Source organism: Lactuca saligna, chromosome 4 (genome assembly GCF_052625555.1).
Source record: "Lactuca saligna cultivar CGN05327 chromosome 4, ASM5262555v1, whole genome shotgun sequence".
NCBI lineage: Eukaryota > Viridiplantae > Streptophyta > Magnoliopsida > Asterales > Asteraceae > Lactuca > Lactuca saligna.
Window position 1 is genome coordinate 329,917,218 of NC_136420.1, and position 21,221 is coordinate 329,938,438.

Sequence of the window (21,221 nt, forward strand, 5' to 3'; positions counted from 1 at the left end):
TTGACTGTGAGCAGCAGTTGGTGAGAGTTCAACTCCAAGTGGGGGAGAACTAGCTCTTTCTGTTGAGAGATCTTCGTATGGACCAACTCTCAGTTCAACTATGAGGGTTAGGAGGATTCTACAACAAGATTATTTTGGGTTTCTATATTGTGTTTCAGATACAGTGGTTGAGACCATGTCAAAGTTGAGCAGGTTACCTATTGTGCGGGATTTTCCTGATGTTTTTCCCAAGGAGTTGTAGGGTGTGCCTCCTGAAAAGTATGATTAGTTTGGAATTGATCTGATTCCTGGTTCAACTTTGATAGCTAAGGAACTTTATCGCCTAACACCGCCTAAGATGAAAGAGTTGTCTATGAAGCTGTAGTAGCAGCTAAACAAGTTTTTTATCCATCCAAGTAGTTCTATATGGGGAGCACTGATCCTGTTTGTGAAAAATAAAGACAGATCATGTAGGATGTGTATCGACTATCAGGAACTGAAAAAGCTAACGGTAAAGAACTGTTACCCACTTCCGAGGATTGACAATATATTTGACCAATATTAGGGTGCATCTTGGTTTTTCAAGATTTATCTTCGGCCAGGATACTATCAGATAAGAGTCAGGGATGAGGATGCTCAGAAGACAACCTTTAGAACTCGTTAAGGTCATTATGATTTTGTGGTAATGCTTTTCGGGCTCACCAATGCCCCAACAACATTCATGTATCTCATGAATTGGGTCAGAAGGTTGATGTTGGATTGGTCGGTGATTGTTTTTCTTGATGATATTATGCTCTACTCAAGAACCATGGAGCAGCACAAGCAACATTTTTGAGAGGTGTTGGAGAGTTTGAGGGAGATACTTTATGCCAAATTATCAAAATGTGAGTTTTGGATGCGTGATGTATAGTTTTTGGGGCATATCATTAACTTGGAGACAATCTTGGAGGACCCGGCCAAGATAGAGGCTTTAGGAGGTCCAAAAAACAAATCAGATATTCAGAATTTCTTGGGTCTTGCAGGGTATTGTTAGAGGTTTATTTACTTTCTCCAAGATTGTAGTGCCTCCGACCCAGATGACCAAGAAGAAGATGACCTTTCAGTAGGGGCCAGATCAGTAGTTGGCTTTCCAGACGCTGAAACAGAGGTTGTGTGAGGCCCTGATTCTCACGCTACCTGACAGTTTGGATGATTTTGTGGTTTATTCTGACACTTCTATTTCTATATTGGGAGTTATTCTTATGTAGAGAGGTCATGTGATTGCTTACTCCTCGAGTCAGCAGAAGCCTCAAGAAGCAAATTACCCATACATGATTTTGAATTAGGGGATGTGGTGTTTTATCTCAAGATCTGTTGGAACTATTTGTATGAAGTTCGGTGTACCTACTACACCGATCACAAAAGTTTGAAGTATTCAATGAATCAGGTAAATTTGAATATGTGGCATCGAAGGTGGTTGGATGTGGTAAAAGACTACGATTGTGAGATTCTGTACCACCCCGGGAAGGCCAATCTGGTAGTCGATACATTGATCCGTAAGGTAGTATGCTCATCGATCTGAGATGTTTGTTTAAGAATGACTATCACATCACCTCTGATGGATTTAATTAAAGAGGCTCAGGTAGAGGGATTGAAGAAGGAGAAGTGGAAGATCGAGCATTTTAGAGGGCAGATTCCTTTTTTTGTTAGATAAAGACAGTGTTTGTTCACATAGTGTGGTAGAGTTTGGGTTCTGTCGTCTTGTAGCATGAGACATACGATTTTAGAAGTGGCACATAAATCTAAGTCTTTTATCCATCCGGGGTCTACAAAGATGTACCGAGATTTAAGATTGAGTTATTGGTGGCCATTTATGAAAAGGTTAGTTGCATGGTTTTCGAGTGGTGCCTGACTTGTAGAAAGGTAAAAGCCGAGCTTTAGATACCTCACAAAACGGTGCAACCGTTACCCATTCATATGTGAAATGGGAGGATATATGTAACAGCTCAAATTTTCAAATAAATTTTTCATTTAAAACAAAACATCATTATTCGACAAAAGAGTTTATTCCAAGTTTATTGCAAAAGTATAAATAATAAATCTCCAAGATCTTCAACAATGGCAGTGTGTACATGTCACGCCGGCGCCTTCCCACGGTCATCACTAGTACCTGAAAAACATAAACACAACTAGTAAGCATAAATGCTTAGTGAGTTCCCCAGTATACGACTTACCCACATACGCCTTCCGGCCCGGACCTTTCGGTCCACATAACATTGCCTTCCGGCCCGTAACATAATCGCCTTCCAGCCCATAACATATCGCCTTCCGGCCCGTATTAAATTGCCTTCCGGCCCATAGTATTTTGCCTTCCGGCCCATAATAGTATAAAACATAACACATGTAACATAACGCACATAACACATAAGTCATACATCATACCGTTCTTTCTATCACATAAAGTCTCGCCTTCCGGCCCGTATAAGCATACATCACATATGAGCATACATCACATATAAAGCATCTACCTCTCTAGACATAGCATAAATTTAACACATACGACCTTCCGGTCTCACAGTCAAACCCTTCTGGGTGAAGTATAGTGAGAAGACTCACCTCGTAGTATGCAAGCTATAAACCCTTCGAGCTACTCGCACTCGATCCGCTAATCCGCAGGTTCCCTATAATACCACATACCTTTATTAATGATCTTATCAAACAAGACAACTGACCCTACTAAGTTACATACAGGTCAACGGTCAATCTTGACCGGACTCGTCGAGTGCAAAGGGCAACTCGCCGAGTATAGACACCCTGACTCCACTCGCCGAGTCTGAAGAACGACTCGGCGAGTCCTAGTAGATCTTCAAGCTACTCGCCGAGTCTGAAGAACAACTCGGCGAGTTCTAGTGAATCTTTAAGCTACTCGCCATGCAGTCAATCCGCTGCCTCCTGTATTTCGCATGATTTCGATGTATATAGATATGGGGCTTCCTGGACTTTCACATATACTATTACAGGGGTTTTTAAACACTTATAACAACACTATAATCTAACAATTCCTTAAATGGGTTTCCTAAACCCTAAATTCGCATACAACGTAAAAGCTACAGATTGTGATCCGAAGATTACCTGGAAACGTTTTCCCTGCGTCCCCAACCTCCAGTACTCGACTCCTTGGACTTCCTTCGATCACCACCTTGCCCCTCCTTGTCTAACAATCTCTTCAAGCTTCCTCTAGCCCTCACTCTTGCTCCAGATGCCCACAAACTCCCAAGGTATCTTCAATCGGCCAAAAGACGCGACATGACGGCCATAAGATCATTATATACGATTCAGAATCGAAACGGCTAGGGTTCAGCTGAACAGCGTCGACTCGCCGAGTCCCTATTTGGACTCGCCGAGTCCAGTCGCGTATCTGCGACCAAGACCTTGGCCCTACTCGGCGAGTCATGCACCAACTCGCCGAGTCCCCTCCTAAATGTGCCCCAAAAATAATTTAAAGAAATACCTGAAATTCCGGGCTGTTACAATTCTCCCCCACTAGAACTAGACTTCGCCCTCGAAGTCTCATTCTGCGAATAACTCCGGATGTTGCTCCCGCATTTCTCTTTTCGGCTCCCAAGTCATCTCCGATCCCTTCCGATGTTGCCACTGAACCAACACCAGAGGTATCTCCTTGTTCCGTAGAACCTTGATCTTCCGATCCCTGATAGCTACTGGTCTCTCGGCGTAATTCAGGCTCGCATCCACCTGAATATCTTCTAACGGAACCACTGCTGCCTCATCGGTTATACACTTCCTCAACTGTGATACGTGGAAGGTATTGTGAATCTGACTCAGCTCCACTGGCAACTCTAACCGATAAGCTACCCGACCTACCCTTGCAATTACCCGAAATGGACCTATGAACCGGGGCCCCAATTTGCCCCTCTTCCTGAACCGAATTACCCCTTTCCAAGGACAAACCTTTAGGAGAACGAAGTCGCCGACCTGGAATTCGAGCTCGGACCGGCGTCTGTCCGCATAACTCTTCTGTCGGCTCTGGGCGGTCAATAACCTCTGCCTCACTCGCTGAATCTGTTCGGTCGTCTGAAGTACGATCTCTGTACTGCCCATCACTCTCTGTCCCACTTCTCCCCAGCAAATGGGAGTCCGACACCTCCTACCATACAACAACTCAAAAGATGGCATACCAATGCTCGAATGATGGCTGTTGTTGTAGGAAAACTCAGCCAACGGCAGATGCGCATCCCAGCTACCCCCGAAGTCTAACACACACGCTCTAAGCATGTCTTCCAATGTCTGAATCGTCCGCTCGCTCTGACCGTCGGTCTGGGGATGGTATGCGGTACTAAAATGCAGTTTAGTACCCAACTCCTCATGGAATTTCTTCCAGAACCTGGAAGTGAAACGTACATCGCGGTCCGAAACAATCGAGGTCGGCACTCCATGCCGAGATACTATCTCTCTCACGTATAACTCTGCCAACTTCTCTGCTGATGAACTTTCACTAATGGCAAGGAAGTGTGCACTCTTTGTTAGCCTATCCACAATCACCCAAATCGCATCGACTCCCCTGGCAGTTTTCGGCAATTTGGTGATGAAATCCATCGTGATCTGATCCCACTTCCACTCAGGAATCTCCAAGGGTTGCAACTTACCGTGCGGTCTCTGGTGCTCGGCCTTAACCCTACGGCAGGTCAAACACCTCTCAACGAACCAGGCAACGTCTCTCTTCATACAAGGCCACCAGTACTCCTTTTTCAAATCAAAATACATTTTCGTAGCACCGGGATGGATCGAAAATTTCGATCTGTGTGCCTCCTCCATCAAAGTAACACGCGTACCGCCCACGAATGGTACCCAGATCCGACCCTGAAATGTCAGAAGTCCCCGCCCATCCGTAACGAACTCTGAGATCAACCTGACGACCCGCTCCTGTTTCTGCATCCCAGACTTCACGACCTCGGCCTGTGCCCCACGAATAGCATCTAATACTGGAGTCATCACCGTCAATCTCAAACATACGTCCCGCAATGGAGTACTCTCCGCCCTACGACTCAATGCATCAGCTACCACATTAGCCTTGCCTGGGTGGTATAGGATCTCACAGTCATAATCCTTAACCACGTCTAACCATCTCCTCTGATGCATGTTTAGGTTGGGTTGATCCATCAAATACTTCAAACTCTTATGGTCCGTGTATATGGTACAACGAACCCCGTACAGGTAGTGACGCCAAATTTTGAGAGCGAACACTACTGCCCCCAACTCTAAGTCATGCGTGGGATACCTCGCTTCGTGAGGCTTTAGCTGCCTCGATGCATAGGCTATCACATGGCCCCTCTGCATCAACACTACACCCAGTCCTGAAATTGATGCGTCGCAATATACGACAAAGTCCTCCATCCCCTCCGGGAGAGCTAATACTGGTGCTTCGCACAGTCTCTGACGAAGTGTCTTGAAGGAAGTCTGCTGCTCGGGTCCCCATGAGAATGTAACACCCTTTCGGGTCAATTTGGTAAGTGGCACCGCGATCTTGGAGAAGTCCCTAATGAACCTTCGATAGTACCCCGCCAACCCAAGGAAACTCCTGATCTCCGAAGGTGACTTCGGTGCCTCCCAACTCATCACCGCTTCCACCTTGGCCGGATCGACCAATATCCCTGCCTGATTTACAACGTGCCCCAGAAATTGAACTTCCCGCAACCAGAAGTCACATTTGGAGAATTTTGCATATAGCTTCTCCGACCTCAGTACCTCAAGGACCTCCCTCAAATGTCCCTCATGCTGCTCCCAAGACCGCGAATACACCAGAATGTCGTCGATGAATACAATCACAGACGGATCCAGCATCGGCCTGCATACCCTGTTCATGAGATCCATAAACACTGCTGGGGCATTGGTGAGCCCAAAAGGCATCACCACGAACTCGTAATGCCCATACCGCGTCCTAAAGGCTGTCTTCTGGACGTCCTCATCCCGCACTCTTACCTGATGGTACCCTGATCTCAAATCAATCTTGGAAAACCAAGATGCCCCTTGCAACTGATCGAATAGATCATCGATCCTCGGTAACGGATAGCGGTTCTTGACTGTCACCTTGTTCAGCTCCCGGTAATCGATACACATCCGGTGTGAACCATCCTTCTTCTTGACGAACAGAATCGGTGCTCCCCACGGCGAGCTACTCGGCCGAATAAATCCCTTCCCCAACAACTCTTGAAGTTGCGAGGACAATTCTTGCATCTCTGGAGGTGCAAGACGATAAGGCACCTTCGCAATAGGCGCAGCCCCTGGAACTAGATCGATACCAAACTCCACTTGCCTCGCAGGAGGTATTCCTGGAAAATCCTCGGGAAAAACATCTGGAAACTCGCGCACCACTGGAACCTCCTTCAATGTCTTCGGTCTCTCGGAACTCTCCCGCGTATCCATCACATACGCCACAAAACCATTACATCCCCGCTGTAGGCATTGCCTCGCCCTAGCGGCCGAACAAAAAGCTGATCCCGAACGGGTACCCTCGCCGTATACCGTAAGAACTCCCCCACTAGGGTCTCGTATAGTCACCAGCTGACGCTCGCAGTCGATAACAGCGTTGAATCGGCTCAACCAGTCCATGCCTACAATCACACAGACATCCCCCATCGCAATAGGAATGAGGTCAATCGGAAACGCAACCCCGAAGATCTCTAGCACACATCCCCGAAGAACCTCCGTAGCACAAATCACCCTCTCAGCCGCAATAGAAACGCTCAACGGTCGACTTAACGGCTCACGACTAATGCCGATGTGCTGACTAAAAGTTAATGATACAAACGATCTACTCGCACCCGAATCAAATAACACTAGAGCAGGCATAGAGTTCACAAGGAAAGTACCTACACATACATTAACATAAGCATAACATTTCGACCTTTAATTAAATACGTGAATGATAACATACCTGCCACAACATCGGGCGCAGTGCGGACCTCCTCCGCAGTCAGCTGAAAGGCTCTCCCGCGAGCCCTCGGGGCCTCGACCTTCGCCGGTCGGGTCTCAGTAGTCCGGGTAGTAGGTGTAGCTCCCTGACGAAGTTGCGGACACTCGGCCTTCCAATGGCCTGTCTGGTTGCAGTGAAAGCAAACCATAAACCCCTTAGGGAAATCCCTGGCAATATGTCCCTCCTTGCCACACTTGTAGCAACCACCGGCTCGACACGCCCCCTCGTGACTCTTGCCGCACTTCGCGCAAGTGCGACCCTTCGAACCTCCCATCCTCGAATCAGCGAACTTAGTCAGCTTGGCTGCCGGCTGAGACTGGGCCGACCGTCGATCCACCTGCCGAGACTCAGCCTCCTTCCTCGCTTGAGTCTCCAACTCGATCTCGCGCTTCCTGGCGTTCGCCTGAAGCTCAGTGAAAGTACGATAGGTGGAGTTTGACACAAACTCCCGGATCTCCCTCTTCAAAACACCCAAATAGCGGCTCATCCGCGACTGCTCCGTAGATACTAGCTCGGGGCAGAACATTGCCCTCTCATGAAACTTCTGTGTGATCACTGCCACGGAATCAGTACCCTGCTTAAGGGTCAAGAACTCCTGAATCAATCGCTCCCTCTCTACCGGGGGAACGTACTCGTCCCTGAACATCTCCGTAAACCTCTCCCATGTCACCGCCGAAATCTCTGCCTGAGTGAAGTTCGCCGTCACGAACTTCCACCAATCCTTCGCTCCCAGACGGAGCTGGTTCAAGGCGAACCGTACCCTCAAGTGCTCCGGGCATGAGCAAGTATAGAAGCACCCCTCGATGTCGGCGATCCACCTCATAGCTGCAATCGGATCCTCCGTCCCATCAAATTCAGGGGGTTTCGTGTTGCTGAATTCCCTGAATAGTAATGAATCACCCCCTTGCGGCCTGGCAGCAGCCACAGCTGCGGTAGCGGCAGCAACTGCAGCTTCAGTAAGTGCGGCGTACCGCTCCTCAAACTCCTCCATCAGCGTGGTCTTAATAGACCCAAACATCTCCGGGATCTCAGCCCGGACCGCCGCAGTTACCTCTTCCTGAATAATCTAACGAATCTCCTCGTCACTCGCACCGCTCGAACTCGCCCCATTGCGTGTGATAACCATGATGTCTCTGAAATACAACATAAAATCATCAGAGACTCCACCAAGTACAATTGTACTCGATACGCGCCCTACCCAGTCTCCGATTTCCAGGGATTCTTACTTGAGTCTTCCACTGATCCGGTGCCTTCGGTAGTACGGGCCCAATACTACCGACCACACCGTATCAGTATTCGTCCCAAATCTTCCTCCCTAAATCCCGAATAATGAGTACTCTACCTCTAGTATGCACTATCTACTTGCACGCTACCAAATATCTCATATAAGGAATCTCCCTAGACTAAGGCATCACAAAACAGGCAATTCTAGTCCTACCATGTATACCTAGTCTTCTAGCATGCATAACAATTCATAATTCAGTGCATAACATAACATCGTAAGGTATTCTGGGGATCTTCACCGTTCGGACGCTGGCTGCTCGTACACACTGTTCCATCCTTGTTTTACCGCCTTACCATTTATAAAATGTTGTGTCCTTATTATTTAAAAAGGTTTTTCCTCAAATCCCCGGTCTGAGTTCAGTTGCACCCAAAAGTACACCCGAATCCCTCAAACCAAGGCTCTGATACCAAGTGTAACAGCTCAAATTTTCAAATAAATTTTTCATTTAAAACAAAACATCATTATTCGACAAAAGAGTTTATTCCAAGTTTATTGCAAAAGTATAAATAATAAATCTCCAAGATCTTCAACAATGGCAGTGTCTACGTGTCACACCGGCGCCTTCCCACGGTCATCACTAGTACCTGAAAAACATAAACACAACTAGTAAGCATAAATGCTTAGTGAGTTCCCCAGTATACGACTTACCCACATACGCCTTCCGGCCCGGACCTTTCGGTCCACATAACATTGCCTTCCGGCCCGTAACATAATCGCCTTCCGGCCCATAACATATCGCCTTCCGGCCCGTATTAAATTGCCTTCCGGCCCATAGTATTTTGCCTTCCGGCCCATAATAGTATAAAACATAACACATGTAACATAACGCACATAACACATAAGTCATACATCATACCGTTCTTTCTATCACATAAAGTCTCGCCTTCCGGCCCGTATAAGCATACATCACATATGAGCATACATCACATATAAAGCATCTACCTCTCTAGACATAGCATAAATTTAACACATACGACCTTCCGGTCTTACAGTCAAACCCTTCCGGGTGAAGTATAGTGAGAAGACTCACCTCGTAGTATGCAAGCTATAAACCCTTCGAGCTACTCGCACTCGATCCGCTAATCCTCAGGTTCCCTATAATACCACATACCTTTATTAATGATCTTATCAAACAAGACAACTGACCCTACTAAGTTACATACAGGTCAACGGTCAATCTTGACCGGACTCGTCGAGTGCAAAGGGCAACTCGGCGAGTATAGACACCCTGACTCCACTCGTCGAGTCTGAAGAACGACTCGGCGAGTCCTAGTAGATCTTCAAGCTACTCACCGAGTCTGAAGAACAACTCGGCGAGTTCTAGTGAATCTTTAAGCTACTCGCCATGCAGTCAATCCGCTGCCTCCTGTATTTCGCATGATTTCGAAGTATATAGATATGGGGCTTCCTGGACTTTCACATATACTATTACAGGGGTTTTTAAACACTTATAACAACACTATAATCTAACAATTCCTTAAATGGGTTTCCTAAACCCTAAATTCGCATACAACGTAAAAGCTACAGATTGTGATCCGAAGATTACCTGGAAACGTTTTCCCTGCGTTCCCAACCTCCAGTACTCGACTCCTTGGACTTCCTTCGATCACCACCTTGCCCCTCCTTGTCTAACAATCTCTTCAAGCTTCCTCTAGCCCTCACTCTTGCTCCAGATGCCCACAAACTCCCAAGGTATCTTCAATCGGCCAAAAGACGCGACATGACGGCCATAAGATCATTATATACGATTCAGAATCGAAACGGCTAGGGTTCAGCTGAACAGCGTCGACTCGCCGAGTCCCTATTTGGACTCGCCGAGTCCAGTCGCGTATCTGCGACCAAGACCTTGGCCCTACTCGACGAGTCATGCACCAACTCGCCGAGTCCCCTCCTAAATGTGCCCCAAAAATAATTTAAAGAAATACCTGAAATTCCGGGCTGTTACTATATATATCTGTGAATTTTATAAAAAAAAATCGCTGAATAGTGCGAGGTTTTTATTCTATGTGGTTCATCGTGGAAAAATTGACCAAGAGTGCACATTTTACCCTGATTACTGAAAGTATATCTGCAGAAAAGCTAGTTGATATTTATGTTCAGGAGGTGGTCGTTACACATGGGGTGCCCATATCATTGGTTTCAGACCTAGATGTTCGTTTCACCTCCAGATTTTGGAGAAAGTTCCATGTGGAGTTGGGAAGTCAGCTGCATTTTAGTACAACATACCACCTACAGACTGATGGATAGAGTGAAATAACAATTTAGACACTCGAGGATATGTTTCGGGTATGTGTGTTCAATTTTTTGTGGAAGTGGGGATACATACATGCCTCTGGCCGAGTTCCCCTACTAAAATAGTTACCATAATATTATTTAATGCCTTCCTTTATTTTCGTTGTATGGAAAGAGGTGTAGGACAGGATGAGGTTGGTCATCATGTCATGGGAAGCACTAAGATGGTGCTTAAGACAATTAAGTTGTTTCAGCAAGTGCGTGAGAGGTTTCGGGTCGCACAGAGTTGTTAGAGGAATTATGCTGACCGACACCGTTCAAACCTTAAGTTTCATGTGGGAGACTTTTTGCTACCGATAGTGTCACCTTGGAAAGGTGTCATCCGATTTCGGAAGTACGGAAAGTTAGGTCCCCGATTTATTGGACCTTTTAAGATTATTGCTTGTATGGGCATGGTTGCTTACCGGCTGTATCTTCCTGATGAGCTCAGCCAGATCCATAACACTTTGTCTCAATTGTGAAAATGTAGCTGATGATTCAACGATGATGTCTTTGGATGATATTCAGGTGGATGAGCACCTGAATTATGTGGAGAAGCAGATTATGATTCACGACAGGAAGACAAAGTATTTGCGTAATAAGGTGATGAATCTGGTTAAGGTGTAGTGGCAGCTTCGTAAATGGCCTGTGTGGACATGGGTGCCAGAAAGCAACACGAGGGTGCACTACCCTGAGTTCTTCGAGGTAGCCGACTTCGAGGGTGAAGCCTAGTTCAAGTTAAGTGGTTTTCTTTTGAACCATGAGTTTGTTTTGGTTTCTCATTAGGCCCCCGAAGATAAAAGCTTGTAATTTTGGTATGGGTTGTGTATGTGAGGCGTACATCTTTGTACGCTTAGCATAATGGCCTCTATGTGAGTACGCTGCATCTACTCCTGTACTCAGGGCGTATTTTGCTCAAACTAAAACCCTAAGAATAGGGTTTATGCGTTATTTATACCTCATTATGGTCCATGACATTCCCATCCCTCAGCCTCCATTCCTTTTCTCGATCCTCTTAGCAAACCCTAGTGCATTTTGACATTTTTGGAGCTTTTTCAGTGATAATATATGTTTTTGGTTTTGAAGAAGTTTGCTCAACAAGGAAGCTTTTCCCTCAAGAGTTTGTATCTAGCATCTCATATTCATTTTGCACCACTAGAAGCTAAAAGGTCCAAACTTTGGTTGTGTTTCTTTAAGTTCCATTTTTAAGTCAACTTTCCTCCTTTTGTCCTTAAAGTTTATATCTTGGTGAGTATGAGCTATTACTAAGCCTCCAAGTTGGGCTTTCAAGTGTTTCTAGTCGTATTGTATCATAAAGGTGCAAGCTTAAAAGTTGTTGAGTCCCCATTCATGTGCTAGAGTGTAGGTTTTGGTGTGATGGATTAGGTTTAAGAGTTTAGGCTCTTTGTATCCACCCAAAGGGATAAAATTTTCAACTTTAAGTCCTTAATGGTCTTAAGGTGTCCAGATATGAGTTTTATTCATTTGGTCTTAAGTGATTAAGTTATAATTTGCATGGATTACATGGGAGCTATGTACGCCGCACGTACTGCCTTCTTTAGTCGTGATTTCTATGTTAACCTTGTACACTACACGTATCATGGTGTACGCCACACGTACATCCCATATTAGTTAGATTTCTGCTTTGGGCCAAATTGATGGGCTTGTTTAATGGGTTTAGGCCCAGAATGTTTTTCCGTTGGGCCACTCAAGCTGTTGGAATCATTGTGGGCCTTAGTTGATCCTTTGTTAGGGCCTAGGATTTTATTGGGCTTTAGGTATAGTTTGGCGCATCTCACGTTGGACATTAGTCTTATGTTGTAAGTATTAGCCCAGATTTTGACCCAATTGTTTTGTAACTTTATTGTCTATTTAGCCTAGAAGCTTATCCAACCTATCAGCCCGAGTGTTGGTTTGGGATTTCAGCTGTTGAGGTGAGTCTTTTCACCAGGTTCATCTGTCAAAGGCACCATTTCTAGCCTATTTCTTATTTTGTATAATGTTTTCGACTTTTATGATAATGGTATGGAAGACCATGAGGGTAACACATGGCACTTGAGTGTAAGACCAGGATTTGGCCCTCAGGATCGCAAATAAAGAACATAGAGGTAGTCAATGCACTCATATATAAGACCATCATTTGGCCCACAACATTGTGTTGAAAAGACCATGGGGGTAACCCATGACACTTACATGTGTGGTTTTAGGTACTTCTGGTAATAAAGGGAAGGACCGACTTATGGCGCAACATTCACCAGTCACCACATTTCCACATTATGACATTTTACTCTTATGCTTTGAAAATTATTATTATATAATGGTTTTGGAACAATATGATGATTGTAATTTTTGTGTTTGATTAAAAATGAAAATTTTGATCCTGGTTTTTGGGCTGTTATGTCACACCCCCAAACCGTCAAACAAACGACGGAAACGTTCGGAGGTGGATGACGTCATATGTAGTATCACAAAAATTGCATCATAGTAATCAAAGTAAACATCACCATTACATAATAATATGAATATTTACATTGTTTTTTGGTACAAGGTTTGTATACTTCAAAAGCAGCAAAAGATAAAGACAAGACTCCAAAATGCCCAGTCTTCTCCAAAAGCTGGCAAGGGTACCTATCTGTTGTTGTCTTGAGAATACAAGCGATTTTGAAAACATATCAGCGTAAAGCTGGTGAGTTCATAAGCGTGTGTTTGTAATGAAAAGTAGTCACTGACTTTGTATAAACATATGTTTGCATTTCCTAGAAAATCCAATATTTCCTTTAGTAAAAGTAGGAAGAAACCAGTTCCCTTCTATCACCACTTAGTTCCTACTAGTCACATATAAACCAATATCGAACAAATAGTGGACTATATGGATCTGCCCTAAGCCCACAACCAAACAAGGAACAGTAAATGAGGCAGAAGCCACATACTTCACGATTTATCGGATGCTCTTTATAAGTAACCCTGATCTATAAACTATGGGGTTATAGAACTAACCATGAATGTTTGTTGTTGTGTCCTTTGTAGTGTAATAGAAGTGATAGTTGGTATCTTTGGTTACTACTAGTACGTAAGTTCTTGTTTGAAAACTCTGGCTCCCACCAGTATGTAAGGTACTCGAAGTTTAACTAGGAACATCCCTTATTTTCCCTTGTATTTGTTTTGTTGATTTAATGATTCTAAAACGATGAGGCATAGTATTATTCATACCTATGTTATTAAAGAAATTATTCCTGAGAAGTGTACTATTAAGTAAATATGTCGTACTATTGGCGAGTTTTATGACCATGATTAAACTTGATACGACGTGAAACAGACACCGGTATCCTTTAGGACATTTGTCATCCGCGGACCTGCCGGTCCGACTGTAGCTAGAGGCCAGGTGCGTGATAGTCAGTCACATATAGATCTATGCACAAAAGCCACGCTTTCTGTCCAGGAAACTCTGGTTCATAAGGGTAGTCCTCCACTTAGTTAATGTTTTAAGCGGCCAAGGATGTGTCTCCCAACTACGTTAACGACTTTACGAGTAATAATATGAAAAACGTAATGTTCTTTTATACTTGGATTCAAGGTATGTCTTGTAGAGTAGAAATAATTATTAACTGTTTTGCTCTTGTAATGCGTGTCATAAACTAAATTTGTCATAGTTTATTTGTTCAACCATGTAAGCAGTTCGTATCTGTAAAGCCGTTAAGTATTTCATAAACTATACCTATTATAGTTTGACTAAAATTTTATGTTCGTGATATGTTCTGAAAACTAAGAAATGATTAGAAAATGACCCTTATGCTCCGCATGATACAAAAGGGATAAGTATCTAAACACTTTATGAAAACCGTTGGTTTGTATAAATTGCATAAGTTTTTGATTCATTGAAAATCCTTTATGTTTGGCTTGTATTCCGCCCAGAAAACGTTTAAAAATGATAAAAGCGTAGGGGTATGAACTCACTGTTTGACGTAGGATTTGGATGTAAAGTCAATATGGATGTTGAGTGTTAACTGAAGGTTTGAACACAACCGGATCCTATTTAACATATAATAACACATATATGTATTAGATTAGGATGTTTCATGACTAAACATGATAGGAAACCACTCTAAGGACCTGGGAACACTTGAACTAATTGTCGAAACCATATGTGATCGAATGAGGGAGATGTATGGCCATGGGTGTACGAACCATGAGCGTATGGTCGTACACTGATGAAGGGAAATGTTTTTGAGGCGTTTCCAAGGTCCTAATTAGCATCCAAGAAGTGTTCTAGGTCCCATGCTTAGTGGTGTTGCAAGTTTGAGGACAAAATGATCACCAAAGTGGGTGTACGACCCAAAAGGTGTATGTGCAGTCGTACAAAGGGGTGTGCAGCCATACACTCTTCATGTTCGTGCCCAAATTGTTTACTTTTAGGTGCATCAAGGCTAAGAACATGTCCAAATAGAAGATAGGGGCCAAACTATCACGTTGGAGAGTCTTTAAGGTGTGTATGGCCACCCTTATGAATGTGTGCGGCTGTACACCTTCAATGGATGAAGAAAAATGTCGAAACATGAAGAATTAATAGGTTTTTCTAGTATAACAAGCTAACGGATGAATTACTTACATTTTTTAAGCCTTAGAAGAGTTCTTGGATGAAGAATTTGGAGAGAGAAAGTAGTAGCGTGTAGCCAAAAGAAGAAAAGAATGAAGGAAGGGGGTCTCCTCATATATATAGAGGTGGGTGACCCACCACCCAGAGTATGAGGTCATGGAGTGGGTGTGTAGCCGCACACCCATGTGTACGGTTGTACAATCCTCCCAAGAGAGTGTATGGCCTGATTTTTCTACTTTACGACTTGATAGTTCATCCCTAACCTCAACCTTGGTTGTACTCAAGCTTAGAAGACTTAAACAAAACCTCAAACGGTGCTAAAAGGTGATAGACTCGAGTTTAACATTGATAGAATTGACCAATTTTACAATATCGATGTTCTGGGTTGCCACATGTTACATTTTTATTATGTGTTATTATGTATCTATTAATTCTTGATCCTAACAAGCCAACGATATTTCAATATTCAAGACGTCAAGTCTCGGCTTTTAAAATGATTTAAAATGAATGATCAAGGAGAAGCAACATATCCTAGGAATCGCGATGTGTAGAGATCGATCTAAGTGATTTATTTATATCAATCAAGAACACAATGACACAAATTTCGTTGTAAAGTGTAGGGGAGCAGAGAAGTTGTTGTAAAGTTGTTCGACAAGGCATTCGTGAACACTTTCTCATTATCACTTCTAATGCTTTGTATAAGAAGTTTCATTCTTACTTCAATTCTTTTGATGATGTTGTTCGACTCTTAAGGATATTTTGATTTTTGATGAATAAAGAATACACATGTGAAGCTAGTGTGATCATCAATGATTGCTAAGATGTACATCTTCTAGGACATATTGCTAATGAGATCAATGTGCGACAACTGTAGTGGTTCTTTGATGGATGTTTCGATAACAAGAAGATGGCTTTCTTGCTAATCTTTCCATAGTCACACATGACAGAGAGAGTGTTGCAATCAAACACTAGGAGAGACATTCCTCATGCCAGTTCACCAATGACCAGGTTATTGATGTACTTAAAGTTATTAGGAGTGAGATGTCTATGCCACAACCAACATACATCAGAGACGGCCATGGCTAGAAAACATAATTGAGTTTTTCTAATCATGAGATCTTTGTCTAGAGGGTACATATTTCCAATTCCCCTTGAGGCAATGAAACATTTTGAACAATCTTGGGTGACAACATAATTGTTCTTGTTATCAAAATCTATTCAAAATTGTGTGTCTGACAAGATAACTACAATGATGAAATTAGGCTTGAGTCCAATTACGTAAGAAACCATCTGAATGGTGAACATGCCATTTTATCCTAGGTCGTAACCTTTAATCATACCATTTGAGTCATTCATATATGTAAAATATCCAATTTTGAGGTAACTCTGAATTCCCATAGATATTCTAATATGCATCTCATATGTAAGGAACAAGCATTGTCAATGAAGGAATTTTTATCTCACTTTTCCTGAAAAAATTCAAGCAAAGAATAAAACAGTTAGTTTCGACACCCATTGTTTGCGACATGAGGTTTTCTTTATAAAACTGTTATTGATGGAAGAAATGATTTCATAACACATTTAGTAAGATATTCCTTTTTTATTCCAACTTCAGCTCTGTAATTTATTTCTTGTACTAGCTTTGCCTTTACTTTGGCTTTGGATAGTAAAATGAAAAAATAGTTTAACGGGCTTTCCTTTTTGGAACAGGTTTCGTTGGTGCCTTAATTTCAGAACGATTGATTTTAGTCTTATTTCCAAAACTATCGCCTACTTCCGATATTAGCACAAAACTAGCTTTTGACGATGGTTTTTGAAAGTAGGGTGGTGTCTATTCTTATTTTTCTCGACCATAAATGTAATAAACTAAATTCCAGGATTCTTTCCATTACAATATTACTCAAAACGTGTCATCAATGTAAATCAAAGTTCACACATTAACATCAGTTTTACATAAGAATAGTGACAAGTAGTGCCATGGTCGAATACCCATCGTCAAATGTCATCTTTTATAATGACTTATTTTATTTGATATGTATCATTACATTGTGTCGTATATTAAGTGAGAGATAAAGACATATCAGATGATAAAATTTAATTTTCAGTGATTCAATCATATACTGAAATTTATCACATGGAAAAAGTTGTGACAAGTAGTGTGATGGTCGGAAATGGTGGAAAAATGCCATCTTTTATAATGTGTTTTTTATTTTATATGTACCCTTACCTTATATAGGTTATTACGTGAGACATAAAGATTAAATTGTATATTGAAACTTATCAAATGAAAAAAGTCATGACAATTAGTGCCATGGTCGAAAATGCTATCCAAAAGTCCTATTTTATAACGAGTTATTTATTTGATATGTACCTTTACCTTGTGAATCTTATATTGAAATTTGTCACATGAAAAAACCTTTGACAAACTAAACAATAGTTCTTCCCATGCTCAACGTGTTATGAAATATCAGACTTACTATAAGTAATTTCTGGTCATTCAAATTATTCATCACATTCTATTTATATTGTTTTTCTCATGCACCTCATGTTATAAAAATATGATCAATTCCACATGTGTAGGAAAGAAAAGAAAGGCTCATAGCCAAGGTAATATTTTAACACAAGTAAATCTTAACAAAAAACAAAAAATATCAAACTTATTAATATTGTCATCATGGTTTATCATCCAGCTACTATATGTTGCCTCAAGTATAATTTTTACCCTTATAGTCTGACCGAAATGCAATTATTGCAGGTTTTAGAAGCCATATGAAGTTTATCTATAGGTGGCATTGTATAATTATATTTGTGTGGTAAAACTATTTTATTGTATTGCTCATCATCGCCATCATTTGCCTCTATATAACTTTTTGCAAGTGTCATGATCACAATTGACTTTTTATCATGCTCTTGGTCTCTCACATATAATACATGTTGATGTTGTGAGGCAATATAAACACATCATCCTTATGCCTTAATATGTCAGGTTCTACCAAGGCGTAGCAAATATGATTTTGTTTAACTCAATTTATATTATGAACCCACTAACACTTTAACATAGGGATTGTTCTTATATGATAATCTAGAGCCTGCATATCTTGTAGAAACCATAACAAAAAGGTGCGGTGATAGGATACTTTTTGTTTTCTGGATATGTGCATGTTAGTCTTCTCTACCCAAACCCAAATATTTTTGTTAACTATACCATCACGGGATTTTGTACGAAATACTTAGTCATTGATGTGATATACAACATATTTCATAATGATGTGTCACTATCCATGAAAAAACCCACCTCAAGTCCTCTGAAATATTAAGTTTTTCGATCACCAGTTCTCACTCTACCTAAATATCATTAAAAGGATAAGCATCACATTGAAAGGAAAATTTAAAAACCACGTATCCAAAATAGTCCTTATGAAAAAATCACCAAATGTCAACACAACACATAAGGGGTTGATTCATCAGTTATTGTTTCGTTCATGGAAATGATGAATAATAGGGAGAACAACCTCCAATTTTCTCAAAACAAAAATTTACTTTGATCATTATTTTACGGTAGCATTCCAACATTTATATTAAAAAATTTCATTTTCAAAACTATTTAATAACCTAAAAGTCATAGAAAATATTATTTGCAAAAAGCCATAATCATAAATCAGAGTATCCTTCAATCATCTATCAATGAAAGATCCAAGGATGATGTGTAAAACCACACCTTCGCCTTGCACCGATCATCTAATGTACCCGAAACCATGAAATCCAACTATAAGCCAAACCTTAGTCAGTTTCCCCAAATATACCACACAAAACCAAAAAGGTAACAACATATATATATATATATATATATATATATATATATATATATATATATATATATATATATATATATATGATCCTTCAGCCTGACTGGACCTCCTCACAAGGCTAGAAACCTATCTAGACCGCTCTTCGAGCTTACAAATTATTGGACCACCCCCAGGGCCTCCAATCTGTCAGGAGTGCTTTGGGTATCTTTTCCTTTAGCACAAATCAGGACTGCCTCAACCCAAGCTATCATAATATGTCCATATATACACATAATCAAATAATAACCATCAAAACAGGTAATCATGCAAATCTACTGACTATCCAATCTGTACAGTATACCACATTCTATATATGAAGGTAGATACAAAGTCTAGAGGGTTGGCATTGTTGCCTTTGACCCGCAGTACAACGACGAAGAACTTACTTTAATGTCCAAAAATCTATTTGAACTAATCACTTCTCCAAATACAGTATTTACAGGTCACCTATACATCAAACAGGGACCAATCCTCAATATACTACTCAAATTATTCCATTTGACATAAAGTCAAACTTGGTCAAAAGTCAACATAAATGGTCCCCGGTCAACTGTTCAAGTCAATATCCCAAGACCACTCAGTCAATCATCATGTTGTGACCATCTGTTGGTCATGGAAAGAGCTAGTAAGACAGGGTAATCACGATCCATCTATTCCCACGTCATAACACCCAAGTTATCTCTTCGTGAGAAGTGCTCTGCAAATATTGATTTATAAAGATCTTCATCCTTCCATCCATTCAGCCAACACTTCTGGAAGGTCTTATATACCAAAAGGGTTTTGATCATTTTTGGTCACTTAACTTTTGGTTTTCTTCTCATTTGGTCACTTTATTCTTTTTAAGTTTTAAAAGGTCATAAAACTTTTGGTTTGTGCTCATTTAGTCACTCAACTTTTGGTTTGGTTACTTAACTTTTGAATGTGCTCATTTAGTCACCTAACTTTTAAAATTATGTTCATTTATTCACTAAACTTTAAATTTTTTCAAAAGTTTAGTGACTAAATGAGCACAATTTTAAATGTTAGGAGACTAAATTAGCACAAAACAAAAAGTTAAGTGACCAAAGAAAAGTGAAGTGACTAAATGAACCCAAAGCCAAAAGTTTTAGGAACTTATATAACTTAAAAAGAGTTAAGTGACCAAATGAGCACAGAACCAAAAGTTAAGTGACCAAAAATGACCTAAACCCTATACAGAAATGTAACATAAAAATCCTTGCTTTATGGTCATGCATGGCCAATACATATCCTTCCCAAAACTAGGTCAAAAAGAGGTAAGAAAAAATCCCATGCATTACATCAAAATGACTTGTGAGTCTAGATGTGAAACATAAAATGTTCTTGGGACCTTAGACTGTATTAAAGTTCCAAACTTTATTCCCAAATCTCACTCAGAACTCATTAACATGGACCAAAGCACCAAATAAACTTAGATGCAAAGATGAAAGGCAATAAAGCTTGGACTTTCATAACTTACAAAGGTCTATAAGGTAGATGATGGTAATGAGTTTTGAGAAAAACAATACAATCCTATGTATGCATGCAACCCTAAATTTATTGGATCTACATTTTCTCTAATTGAACATGCAAACTTGAACACAAAAGTATAAACCCTAGATCAATGGATAATAATAAAAATCATAAAAAGTGTTAGATTTCATACCTTTGATTGTTATATTGTAGCAACAATCTTAATCCAAGCTTGAAAGACCTTTCGTAGCAAGCGCCACAAGTGTCATGCGTCTAATGGCTGAAAAACAAACTCAAGCAACTAAGGATTACTATAGAGAGAGAGAAGGAATAGAGAATAATTTTGTCTAAGGCTCTAGAAAAGAAGCCATTAATGAAATTCGACCCTAATAAGGTTTTATATAGGTGTTAGGAAGGTATTAGATTAGGCATGTGTATCTAAGATAACCCTAATCCCTTAACTTCATCCCTAAGGCATCCCAGGCACCCATAGAGCCCAAGGAAACCTTGTGAACATCCTAGAGTTCGTTCCCCTTACCATAGGGAGGTTCTAGAATGCCCCATGATCAACTATTGATCATCGCCACCTTTAGGACTTTTCGTTTCAATTAATTCCTTTAATCCTAAAAAAATTCCAAATTAATTTCTGATTAAATATTAATTAAACAATAGAACTTCTGATTAATATATAATTTACATAATACATTAATAATTCACTTATTATGATTAGTAATTAATTTATTAACCAATTAGTAAATTAATAAATCATTCTTCTCTCTATAACAGTTATCCTATTCAATTTTC